Source organism: Manihot esculenta, chromosome 10 (genome assembly GCF_001659605.2).
Source record: "Manihot esculenta cultivar AM560-2 chromosome 10, M.esculenta_v8, whole genome shotgun sequence".
Taxonomy (NCBI): Eukaryota; Viridiplantae; Streptophyta; class Magnoliopsida; order Malpighiales; family Euphorbiaceae; genus Manihot; species Manihot esculenta.
Genome location: NC_035170.2, coordinates 29,354,434 through 29,367,909, shown reverse-complemented (window position 1 = coordinate 29,367,909; position 13,476 = coordinate 29,354,434). Strand labels below are relative to the sequence as shown.

The 13,476-nt window shown below is 28.3% G+C and overlaps 1 non-coding gene across 1 annotated transcript; it reads left to right on the top strand.

Annotated features, from left to right (window-relative positions):
• Nucleotides 1-2,751: 2,751 nt before the first annotated feature.
• On the top strand, nucleotides 2,752-2,884 carry LOC122724959. The gene has a single exon (XR_006352409.1). It is a non-coding gene; the product is annotated as a small nucleolar RNA Z247 (small nucleolar RNA).
• The last annotated feature ends 10,592 nt before the right edge of the window (nucleotides 2,885-13,476 follow it).

Sequence of the window (13,476 nt, the reverse complement as noted above, 5' to 3'; positions counted from 1 at the left end):
TATGGGTATTTATAGAATTTCTATAGTTGAAGATGCATAATGATGACCTTTCTCAATCAGAAAAGTTATAATGTTCAAATATGGGTCGGCTCATGATTGTGACTATGTCGTATCAGAAAAAGGTAACCCAACGTACTAGAAACGATAGAATTTTTCTTGAACTCAGCGGGCCCATGAGCCACTTGCTACTAAGCTTCAGCAGTTCAGCCAAGATATGTATCTGATAGATTTAAAAATTATTGATCTCAGAAGAAAATTCCGAACCAATAATAGATTAATGCATGGCTGTTAAACCCACTAATTTTATTGAAGAGCATTTGGTTGGTGAATAAAAAATTAATTATGACCCTCAACTCGTGGATAATTACACATCTTCTTAATTTGTCTGAATTTGATAATGATCATTAGATTTTGTGCTTACACATCTCCTTCTCAAACCTCTAACCTGCATCTTATTAGGCTCATCGTTATTTACATAAAACACCACTCCATAGTGTACATCGTTCATCCAAGAGATCATGCTTCACCACAAATGAGAATTGCTAGGACTAAATCCCACTGAACACCATTTTTATCAAATGCTTGAAACTTCTTTTCAGATCCTTTCTCCCTCAGAAATTGCTTCAGAACTCTTGCCGGAACAATTAGCTGATAATCTTTATCAGTTTTAGTACTATCGTTGAAATTATTTCCATTACATAATTGATATGGATGAAATTAAAGTTATTGCAGTGATCTGCATACCCATTTGCATTTAAAGAGAAGGGCTAATCTTAATTTAGCTTCTTGTTAATGTTTCTTAATAAAAAGAAGTATGTTGTATGCTTCCAATTGATACATCCATGCATATTATATTATGTCAAAGTTACAAGAAGACATGAGAGCAGCATAAAGCTTCAAATGATATCACCAGAGGACCCACCTGTCACTAACAATCACTTGCTTCTGATTCTTACAAGTCTTATAGATATATATATATTGATTGACCACGTCTCTAATTTATTTAGTTTACAAAAATATTAAATATAATCATAGAAGAGAATTGTAAAAACTGCTTTTAAATTCAATCATTTCTTCTTCATAAGAGGTAACAACACGAATTTTTTTTTTTTAATTAAAAGTCTCAAATTCGAATTTTAAATATAAAATACTTTTAAATTCAATCACTGCTTTTATGTTTTTGCAACTGATCTGAAAGAGGTAATTTCACATGGGAATCTTAATATCTAGAAGCAAGCAAATCCAGACATTGAACCTCGTCCCTTTCTTTTTGGGTCTTTAGAAGAAAATGAAAAGGACTAAATTTGTCCGTACTGGTTGTGAAGTGAAAATGTCAACAATCTTTGCAATGGCCCACTACTTGCCTGTTAATTCAAGAGTCTGTGCTAACAAATCTTAATTTAATATGCATATACCATTGTCATCTATTTTTGTATTATTTGGCACTAAAAATAAAGTTTAGGAATTTATTTATTTTTTAATTGATTGATTCCATATGAATAAAATTTAATTTTAGTTTAATAAATTTAAAAATAATCGTGATTATAATAAAAAAATCGTTGCAAAACAAAGGGAGAACCCAAAAGAAAGCAACCATTGGTGAAGAAACCACCAATCATTTCCAAGCTTCTACCAAAGAAAAGCAATACATCCAGTTTTGTTGCAAGAATCTACCTAGAAAAGCTTTGATAAACAAAGAAAATTTTTGCAATTTTCAACGAAGAACACAAATGATAACGACAAAAAGATAGGGATCGAGCTAGCATGTGGACCTCTGAAAATCCACCACTTATCTATCACTCTCTTTCTTTCTTTATTACCCAAAAGAAAACAAAAGAAAAATCTATTCAGCTACAGAAAGAAAAAGCAAGAGATGGTCCACTGCAGAGCTCAGTATAAATGCTTCAAGCAAAGAGAAATTTCTCCAACCACTCCACCTAGCCATGGCAATCTTCTCAAAAATACTTACAAGTAGTGATATTTTGAGAAGGCTATCTATACCAGAAAATAGTGTAAAAGCTTTCCCATCAGCCCAAAAGGGCCGTGAAATTATTGAGGATAAGACTAAACTGTAACTGTATTAGCTGTCTTATCTATATTTTACCATTTGTATTCTGCTAATACTTATCTTTAGTCATTCTATTGTAGGACTCTTAGTTATATAACTCTTGTAAATTGATCGTTCATGAATCAACAAATCTATTCTTCATATGGTATCAGAGCCATAAAAACACTCTCACGAATTTTAAATTGATTTATTCTTCCTATCTTCGTTCTTTTGATATGGCTGCTTCTGCTTCGACTGCAGTAGTCCAGATCAATGCACCTACGCATTTTCCTATTCGATTGACGCAAGATAATTTCCCTGTTTGGAGGAAGCAGGTTCAATCCACTCTGCTTGGACTTGATTTGATGGGATTCCTTGATGGTTCGCAACCGGCACCATCGCGATTTCTCAATGACAAAGAGAAAACTCCAAATCCGGCCTATGCAACTTGGTTTCGACAAGACCATATGCTTGTTAGTGCCCTTTTAGGTAGTTGTTTAGAAGCTATTCAACCATTAATCTCGTCTGTTGGTTCAGCGAAAGAAGCATGGGATCGCTTGAATCAAAGTTATGCTAATGCATCACGATCCAGAATTCTTTCTCTTAAAACGAGATTGGCGAAAAACTCTAAAGGCAACAAGGCTGTTGCGACTTATCTCAATGAGATGCGAGCTATTGCTGATGAGTTGGCTCTTACACAAAATCCAATTTGTGATGAAGATTTAATTGTCCATATTATTGCCCAGTTAGGTGATGAATATAAACCTATTGTTGCTGCTATAAAGGTACTAGAATCTGCGATTTCTTTTAATGATTTATTTGAAAAGCTGACTGATTTTGAGAGAGAATTCAAAGAAAAAGAACGGGCAGCTATTCCTGCGATTGCTACTGTGAATTATACACAGAGGTCTGATAGTAAGGTTCAAAACAGTGGCTATAATCAGTCCAATCGCTACAATCAGACTTCCACTTCTCGTCGTGGACGAGGTGGACGAGGTGGACGTAGTGGTCGAAACAATTATCGGCCTGATGTAGTTTGTCAATTTTGTGAGTTTACTGGACATACTACAGCTGAGTGTCGCAAACTTGCAAAATTTCTGAAAGACAATAACATGTCTATTCGAACTGAAACATCTACAGCTACTGCTTCTACACCAGCAGTAAATGCTACTTCTGCGATGTCTGCTTCGACTTCTCAGCCTTGGTTATTTGACAGTGGAGCCTCCCATCATGTTGTTTCTAATCCTAATATGCTGCAGGGATATTCCGATTATGGTGGTCCAGATGAGGTTTTCTTGGGTGATGGTAAAAACTTGTCTATTTCTCATACTGGTTTTGCTAATATTTCTACACCATCCAAATCTTTACATCTCCCTCATGTGTTGTGTGTGCCTCATTTATGTAAGAATCTGATATCTATTGCAAAATTATGTCGAGCTAATAATGTTTCCGTGGAATTTTTCCCTTTTTATTTTGTTGTGAAGGATCTGCGCATGGGGGCGTTCCTACTACGAGGCAAGAACATTGATGATATTTATTATGCTCAATTTCCAAAGCCGTCTGTTTCTCCTTCCTCTTTGCTGTCCGTACCTCAGTTGAATGCTACAACATCTTTGTCGATGATTTCTGCTTGGCATCACAAGCTTGGTCATCCATCGAATAAAGTTTTGTCTTTAGCTCTTAAAAGTTATGGTTTTGAGTCATTGTTAAAGTTTGTTTCATCGCTTCAATGTAATGCTTGTTCTATAAGTAAAAGTCACAAATTGCCTTTTTATGAAAATTCATTTTGTAGTACTCAGCCGTTGCAACTTATCTATACTGATGTTTGGGGGCCAACAACTACATCTGTTGATGGTTTTTCTTATTATGTCACTTTCATAGATCACTTTACCAAATATATATGGATTTATCCCATGAAGAAAAAATCAGAAACACATGATTTGTTTATAGGATTCCAAAAGTTAGTTGAGAATTATTTTCGAACAAAAATAATTTCTGTGTTTTCGGATAATGGTGGTGAATATCAAAAGCTAAAATCTCATTTTCTTAATTCTGGAATTTCCCATTATACAACACCACCTCACACTCCCGAACATAATGGTACCGCTGAAAGACGTCATCGATATATTGTCGAAACTGCTTTATCTCTGTTAATTGCTTTATCTCTGTTAAATTATGCTTCTTTGCCTCTTACTTTTTGGTCTTATGCATTTCAGGTGGCTGTTTATCTTATCAATAGGCTTCCCTCATCAGTTCTCGCTTTTCAAACACCATATTCGAAACTTTTTGGCAAGTCTCATAATATTCAGCGACTTCAGCCTTTTGGATGTTTATGTTTCCCATGGCTCCGTCCCTACAATTCTTCAAAACTTCAGTCTCGATCTGTTCCATGTTTATTTTTAGGATATTCTCCTACCCAATCAGCTTATAAGTCTCTTAATTTAGTCTCTAATCGTCTATATATTTCCCGTCATGTTAAATTCGTATCTCATAGTTTTCCGGTCAAAGATTGTAATAACTATCATTAATATTCTTCTTTGTTTCGAAATCTCCCTTGTGCAGGTACGGTGCGCCAAGAAACATTATTACCTCCTGATTCGACAACCACTTATCCACAGACTGGTTCAATTTTACAAACGGGTTCGTCCTCTATGGTTCCAGCTCCGTCAACTGCTCTTTTGTCTCCTGATTTCATTCCGGCTGCTCCTATTTTTTCTCAATCTGAATCTGCTCACCAATCTATGCATGAGCAAGTTGGCACACCAACAGACACTATACCAGCAGAACGGGCTGTTGTATCTACTTCAGCTGATATTGTCCCAGATACTGCTCTAATTGTTTCTGATTCTTAACCAGCTGCTGCACAAAGAACACAACGGGTTCGCAAGCTGAATACCAGGTATTACAATGATGCTTTCGTTAATATTGTTACTAAATATCCACTGCAAGAAGCAATTGAACCACATACAGTTAAGCAAGCTTTGAAAGATCAGAAGTGGAGACAAGCAATGGACTTAGAATGCAGTGCTTTGCTTCGTAATGGTACTTGGGAACTGGTTCCTAAATCTACCCACATGCCCATTGCATGTAAATGGGTTTTTCGAGTCAAGAGAAAGCCAGATGGATCTATCGATAAGTATAAGGCCCGATTGGTTGCGAAGGGTTTTTTGCAGGAACCAGGAAGAGACTATTTTGAAACTTTCAGTCCAGTGACTAAACCTGTAACAATTCGGGTTGTTTTGAGCATTGCAATTACTCATGGTTGGTCTCTAAGGCAGTTGGATGTCAACAATGCCTTTTTACATGGCACACTTTATGAAGATGTCTATATGGTTCAATCACCAGGATATGTTCATAAAGAATTTCCAGATTATGTTTGCAAGTTGAAGAAGTCACTCTATGGACTCAAACAAGCGCCACGGGCATGGTATAATGAGCTCTCCTCCTTTTTACTTTCTCTTGGTTTTCGAAAATCAATGGCAGATGCATCCTTATTTGTTTACAATTCCAAGGGAATTATTGCTTACTTTCTTATTTATGTTGATGACATTGTCTTGACGGGCAACCATACAGAATTTTTGAATCATTGTGTGCAGCGGTTGTCCATTCGGTTTTCAATCACAGACTTGGGGCAGCTTCATCATTTTTTGGGTGTTGAAGTTATTTCCACACCACATGGTCTCTTTTTATCTCAGCATCGTCATATCTCTTATTTATTAGTCAAATTTAATATGACAGGAGCTAAAGAAGTTCATACACCTATGTCTACTAGTGAGAAATTAATTTTAGATGATGGGTCTTCTTCTGTTGATGCTACTTCCTACCGTCAACTTGTAGGTTCTCTACAATACTTGGCCATTACTAGACCAGATGTTTCTTTTGTAGTAAACCGATTATCTCAATTCATGCATGCTCCAACTCAGCTGCATCTTCAAGCATTGAAGCGAGTATTGCGATATCTAAAAGGTACCATTCATTATGGTCTTTATCTTAATCGGCAATCCAAGCATGTTTTGTCTGCTTTCTCTGATTCTGATTGGGGAGGAGTTTTGGATAAGGGATGATCCACAACAGCTTATGTATTGTATCTTGGTTCGAACATTATTTCTTGGAAGTCTGCTCGACAGAAAACAGTGTCACGATCGTCGACAGAAGTAGAATATAAAGCTTTAGCAAATGCAGCAGCTGAAGTAATTTGGGTGCAAAATTTGTTATCTGATCTTGGTATGCCTATTTCTTCTGTGCCAACACTATATTGTGATAATATAGGTGCTACATATTTCTGCTCGAATCCACTCTATCATACAAAAATAAAGCACTTGGCTTTAGATTACCATTTTGTACGAGAGCGACAAGCCGCTGGTCAGCTACGTGTGTTACACATCAGTAACAAAGATCAGATTGCCAGACATGTTGACTAAACCTCTTGGCAGACCTGCATTTGTTAAGTTTCGATCCAAGATTGGAGTCTCAAATGGATCCTCCATCTTGCGGGGGCATATTGGAGCTTTTTTTCAATTCATGTATAATAAAAAAATATTTATTAAATCATGCAGAATCCGAAAATATTTTCAGATTCTGTGTGTCAAAGAAGCATGTTCGGCAGTCATAGTGCCGAACACACTTGTTCGACACTATGGGTGCGAAGAACCAAAAAAATCATATTGTTCGACACTAATAGTGTCGAACAACATGCACAAGCCATGCAAAATTATAAAGTGCCGTCCACCGCTCCAGCTGCAAGCCGTGGACAAGCCGTCCAGCACTCACAATACTGGACAAAGGGCATGTTCGGCACTGTCAGTGCCGAACATGACCTTTACTGCTCAACATTTTCATATAAAAATAATATTTTATTAATTTTTTAATTTTTCTTAAATTTAAAAATTAATTAATAATTTTTTTAAAATTATAAAAATTAAATTAAAGAAATTAAAAATATTTTTTAATCTGAAATGTTTTTCATTTTTATTTATTAAAATTTAGTCTTTAAACAATTAAGTTTTTTAAAATTATAAAAATTAAATAAAACATATTTTAAAAATATTTTTAATTTGAAATGCCTTTCATTTTTATTTATTAAAATTTAGTTTTTAAACAATTAAATTTTAGAATAAAAAGTATTATACTTAAATTTTCAATATATATAATAATAAAAATTATAAATACATGCAAAATTATAATTTATAATTTTATTTTTATATATCAATTTAAAAATATATAATATATAATTTATAATTTTATTTTTATATGGCAATTTATAATTTTTATTATTATGTGTATTGAAAATTTAAGCAGATTAAAAAATATATTTAAAATTTTTTTAATTTAATTTTTATAATTTTAAAAAATTTATTAATTAATTTTTAAATTTAAAAAAAATTAAAAAATTAATAAAATATTATTTTTATATAAAAATATTGAGCAGTAAAGGTCATGTTCGGCACTGACAGTGCCGAACATGCCCTTTGTCCAGTATTGTGAGTGCTGGACGGCTTGTCCACGGCTTGCAGCTGGAGTGGTGGACGGCACTTTATAATTTTGCATGGCTTGTGCATGTTGTTCGACACTATTAATGTCGAACAACATGATTTTTTTTATTGTTCGGCACCCATAGTGTCGAACAAGTGTGTTCGGCACTATGACTGCCGAACATGCTCCTTTGACACACAGAATCCGAAAATATTTTCGGATTCTGCATGATTTAATAAATATTTTTTTTATTATACATGAATTGAAAAAAAGCTTGTCATATTGAGGATCCAAGATTGGAGTCTCAAATGGATTCTCCATCTTGCGGGGGCATATTGAGGATAAGACTAAACTGTAACTGTATTAGCTGTCTTATCTATATTTTACCATTTGTATAATACCTATTTTTAGTCATTCTATTGTAGGACTCTTAGTTATATAACTCTTATAAACTATCGTTCATGAATCAACAAATCTATTCTTCATAGAAATCATTTTACATGTTAAAGATGATTCTGGAAATGTCTGGTCATTCCGTTGCAGGATTCCGGCCATCGGCTTTTCGAAACCAGTTGTTTTTGGGAACTGGTTTAAGTTTGTTCGCAGTAAAGATTTGAAGCCCCGCGATACTATTGTGTTTTATAAAGAGATGGATGAGTGTAGTGGAGCTCAATACAAGATTGAAGTGAAGAAAAGAGACCAAGTTATTAGGAAAGATACAGTAACTTGTAAAAATACCCTTGTTATAAATCACCATTACCATTATCTTTCAGCCTTAATTGCAGAATTAGCTAACCAAAACATGCTGGGAACCAGATTAATTGACTGCTAAGAGAAAATCTAATGATAATTCAAATGCTCTGTTTCTTGCTATCTAATTGTTAGAAGTTGCAATCGGTGAGTTGGTTACACAAGTAGCTGGCTGAGCCATTCTCGAAACTAAGCAGACTCATTACCGAGAGAAAAGCTAGTGATTATCGAAATGTTCCAAGTACTCTGCTCGACTCTGTTTCTCTTGCAACCTACTCTGTTCCCTGTCTTGCTATTAATAAAAAAGAGAAATTTATTATTTAGTTCAGTTAAAATTTATTTGGTGATATCAGGTTCTCACGTCGATAGTAAAGTCGACAACAGACCAAAACAGAACTTCCGAATAAATGTATAGCAAAAATTAATGTGAATAACTTTTAAATATACCTTTCAAATTATTTAGTAAATTTTAACAAAATGTTATATAAAGTCAATTTTAATTTTTATTTTATTTAGATTTAATTAACTCAACTTTTACATTTTCATATAATTTTAATTAATTTATAAATTATTAAATTTAATAATTTATATGCCAATCCATAATATAGCTTGCATTTTACATATATTATTATTATTATTTTATATAAATTAATGATAAAATCATTGAAAAAACCCTAATATTTATATTATTTTATATTTTAATTCAACGTTTAAATTTTAATTTAATTGACTCAATATTTATTTTTAGATATAATTTTAATCAATTTTTAAAAATCAAACTATAAAATTTAGATAGAATGTGAAAGTAATATTTTATTTTTTTAAATATAAATTAATTTTATATATGAAAATAATATAAATTATATTTAACTATAATTAAATAATATATTTAATTCTAAAAATAATAATAATTTAATTATTAAATATGCAGTGTAAATAGATTTTGGATTATATTAATAATTATTAAAATTTTATAATAAATATATTATTTTTAATTATTTTATATATAATTTTATTTTAAATTAAATAATATGTTTGCTATAAAATATTTATAATTATTACCGTAAAATAAAATTTATTACGATTGAAAATTCAACTATATATTTAATAATTAGATTATTTATTTTTAATTTTAATTTTAAAAATTAATTAAAATTATATCTAAATATAAATTATTCAATTAAAATATTTTTGTATTTTATAAAATAAATTTTTAGATTTTTATAAATTCATTAATATATTTTGAAAATTTATATTATTTAGTTTATGTAATTTTAATTATATCATATAGTACCTATATATTTAAATATTTATACTATTTATTCTTTTTAATTTTAATTTTTATATTTAAATTTTAATTTATATTTTTTAATTTAAATATTTAAATATTTATATTTATATTTTAATTTAAATTTTAATTTAAAAACTTTATACATTAAATAAATATTTTTTATAAATTTAGTGAAACTGAAATTATCACTAAAAAAATAAAATTAAGTCTCTAACTTAAATTTCTATATTCGTCACAGGAACGAGACATATATATAATTGAAATTAATTTTCATTTAATTAAAAATAATATTAAAATCATTGAATTAAACATAATAAATTAATAACGAAAATTTATTACCAACACTAAACAAGATGATATTATTTAATTTTAACAACTAACATTTATAGAACGAAATAATATAATCATATTAGTTATTTTATTTTATTATTTTTTTTTTTTGAAATGGGGGATGGGGGATTCGAACCTGAAATCTATCAGGTTTAACCGGATGCACTTACCATCAGGCTAAGTCTGGGAGTGCATTAGTTATTTTATTATAACCCCAAGATTAATGTATATAATATAAAAAAATAATTCTTTTTTCAAATTATTGATAATTTCAATAAACTAATATTGAATAAGACTGAAATTTATAAAAATAATATTTTTAAAATTTAGACTATTAAATTGTTTTTATTAACTTAATATCATCTTTGCTTAATTGAATTTTAATACTGCAAATATACTTTTTATCACTTTTATAGCAGCAATTAATTTTTTCTGTCACATTTTGTTTTTCCAATTTAATTAAAAATAAATATTTTCTTCATTTAATAAAATTAGGTTATCGGACTTTAAACTATCCATGACACTAATTAACAACTAATTATAAATCACTATAAATAATAGACTTTTGTGTATATATTTTTACAATAATTTTCAGTGTTATAATTATGACTTCTTACTTAGTCACATTATTGATAGCACTGAAGGCGAGTTTTGCTGAGTAGCGGAGTCTTATTCCCGTCTAATACTCTAAGAGGATTTCAATTCCAGACCCCTGACTCTACAAAGTACCATTCGTCAAAACTTTCCATTTTTTAATGGGCGATTATAAGATTTTCAAAGATAGAATCATCTCTACAATGAAATCAGTTATTGCCTAAACTTTCATAGTATTTCTCAGGACATACCTAATAACGTATGCTAACAGCATTACTGTCCTGGTGGACAACCGCCCTGACAATTCTAGCATGTGGAGTACCTTCCGCATGGTATAATTTATTCTTACCTCGATGGTATGCGATTCGGAATAGGAATGCAGCTTTACCTACCGCATGGGATAATTTGTTCTTACCTTTATGGTATGCGATTCGGAATAGGGACGTAACTTCATGGTAGACATCAGAACTGCAAACGTCAATTTCTTGAAGGGGATAATTCAACTATGCCCCTTTCAAAATTTGACTGGCATAGTAAACTAGATTTTATTCTCCTTTGTCCTCTTCAACGAGTACAGAGCTTATTATTTTTTACATCACGTATATATATAAAAATAATATTTCGCTTTCCATAGGTGAGTTTAGCAAAAGAAAAAATGATAAAAAAATAAAATGAAAATCATGACGTCCCAAAAAATATTTCCAGATTTTTGGGAGCATAGTTCTGAACAAGTTTGTTCGACACTTTGCCAAACGCTTTGCGCATGCAAACGCCAGCTGGGCGCCTACATGCAAAGGTGCATGCGGAGCTCTCTACATATACCTACTCTAACTAGGCTAGAGTTAGAACTTTTGGCTTTAAAATGCCAAATTTTTTTCTTTCCACAGGTTGAATTTGTTCAATTTTACTCTTTCCCCCTTCCTTTTCTTCTTCAGTGCAGTTGTACTCTTCACCATTTGTGCTGTTTAACATTTCTCTTTTTCTTTTTTCTCTAATATACTCCTATAAATTTTTAGACATCTTCCATCTTATTATCAGATATATCCTAAAATTTCTTTTTTTTTTTAAATATATAATTTAAAAAAAAATGTGTATGCTTATTTTTTTTAGATATATAAAAATATAATTTTTAGTGTAGTAAAAAATTTATAATTAATGATTTAATATAATGATAAAATATTTTATGTGATTTTGGATTGAAAAATTTTAGTTTATTGTGATTTTTTTGTGATTTAATAGAAAAAAAATATTATTGATGATTGTGATTTAATAGAAAAAAATTATTATTGATGATTTAATTTAGTGTTAAAATTCATATGTTTATAAATTTAGTTATAAAATTTTAGCTTATAATAAATAATTTCTTTAATTATAATTAATCTGTATTTTTATAAATTGATTTCTAAACATTATAATTATTTATACTTTTTACAATTAAATTTCATATTTTATATTTAAAAATAAATTAATAAAATTAAACTAAATTCAAGTTCAAATTTTTTCTCACCTATATTTTCCTTTTTCAATGATGTTTCTATTTAATTAAGACAAAAAAAATATCAAATCTTTTATTTAATTATTTTTACATATAAAATATTAAAATTTAATAAATAGAAAAACTAATTTATAATTATAACGAATTATTAATAATTATAATATTTAAAAATTAATCTATAAAAATATAAAAATTAATTTTAATTAAAAATATAAAATTAAAATCAAAAAATTATTTTATTAATCAAATAAAATTTAATGGACTAAATTTAAAAATACAGATATTAAAATATAGATTTAATTAAATATTAAAAAGTAAATTGTAATTTATTTAATTAGGTATTAAATGAAAAAAGTCTCACTTATTTTTAAATTTATATAATTTATGGAAAAATTTTTTTAAAAAATGTTATGATATTTATTAATAATTTTATATTAATTAGTCTTAACCAACGTGCATTGCATTTTTAATATTCGTTAGATATATATTAATTATATATATTTAAGCATTTTTAAATTTTAGTATTTATATATAACTCAAAATTTAAATTTTTATTAATTTTAAATTAATTTAAATAATGAAATAATTATTTACTTAATTTATCATCCACTATAAATTTAAATTCAATTACAAAATGGTCATCTCTTATAAATTTAAATATATACAAATTTCAAATTTTTTTAAATTTAAATTAATTTAAATAATAAAATTATTATCTACTAAAATTTTAATTATATGCTTAAATAAATGTAGATTTTACATAATTTATAATTAAAATTTTTAAATGTTAAAATTTATATTAAATTCAATAAATTATTTTTATTATAATAAAAAAATTACTTTTCTTAAATTTAAAACTAATAATATTTGAAATTAATTTCACTTATTATAATAAGTTTTCAATAATTATTAGTAATAGCAATATTAATATTTATATTATTTTAATTTATTTATAAAAAATATTTATTAATTTTTATTATAAATATAATTGATCAGTTATTATAATATATATAAAAATAATTACAGAATGATTTTTTATAGGCTGAAAGGTGAGTTATATTGCATTTAAATTATAATTTAATTAGACACTAATTATTTATTTTATTATTATTTTTTAAAATTACTATTATCCTAATAAATTTCAATATTTTTAAATTTAAACTATTAAATTTCTTTTATCAAATTTTTTTAAGAAAAATATTTATTTGAAAAATTTTAATATATTTATTAAAATTTTGTAAATATATAAGTTAATGTCTTATTAAGATTTTGTTGCTTCAATATACTATAGTGGAAAAAAAAATTAAATAATATGATAATTTTTTTAGAGTATTTTTAAAATTTTTTAAATATATAGATAATATTAAAATAATTCATATTTAAAGTTAATTATATATCTTATAATTTTTATATTTTAAATTTGAACTTATTATCTAATATTTTAATATTTTGATAATTATTTAATATTTTTAAATAATATTTAAGTTTGTTAATTAA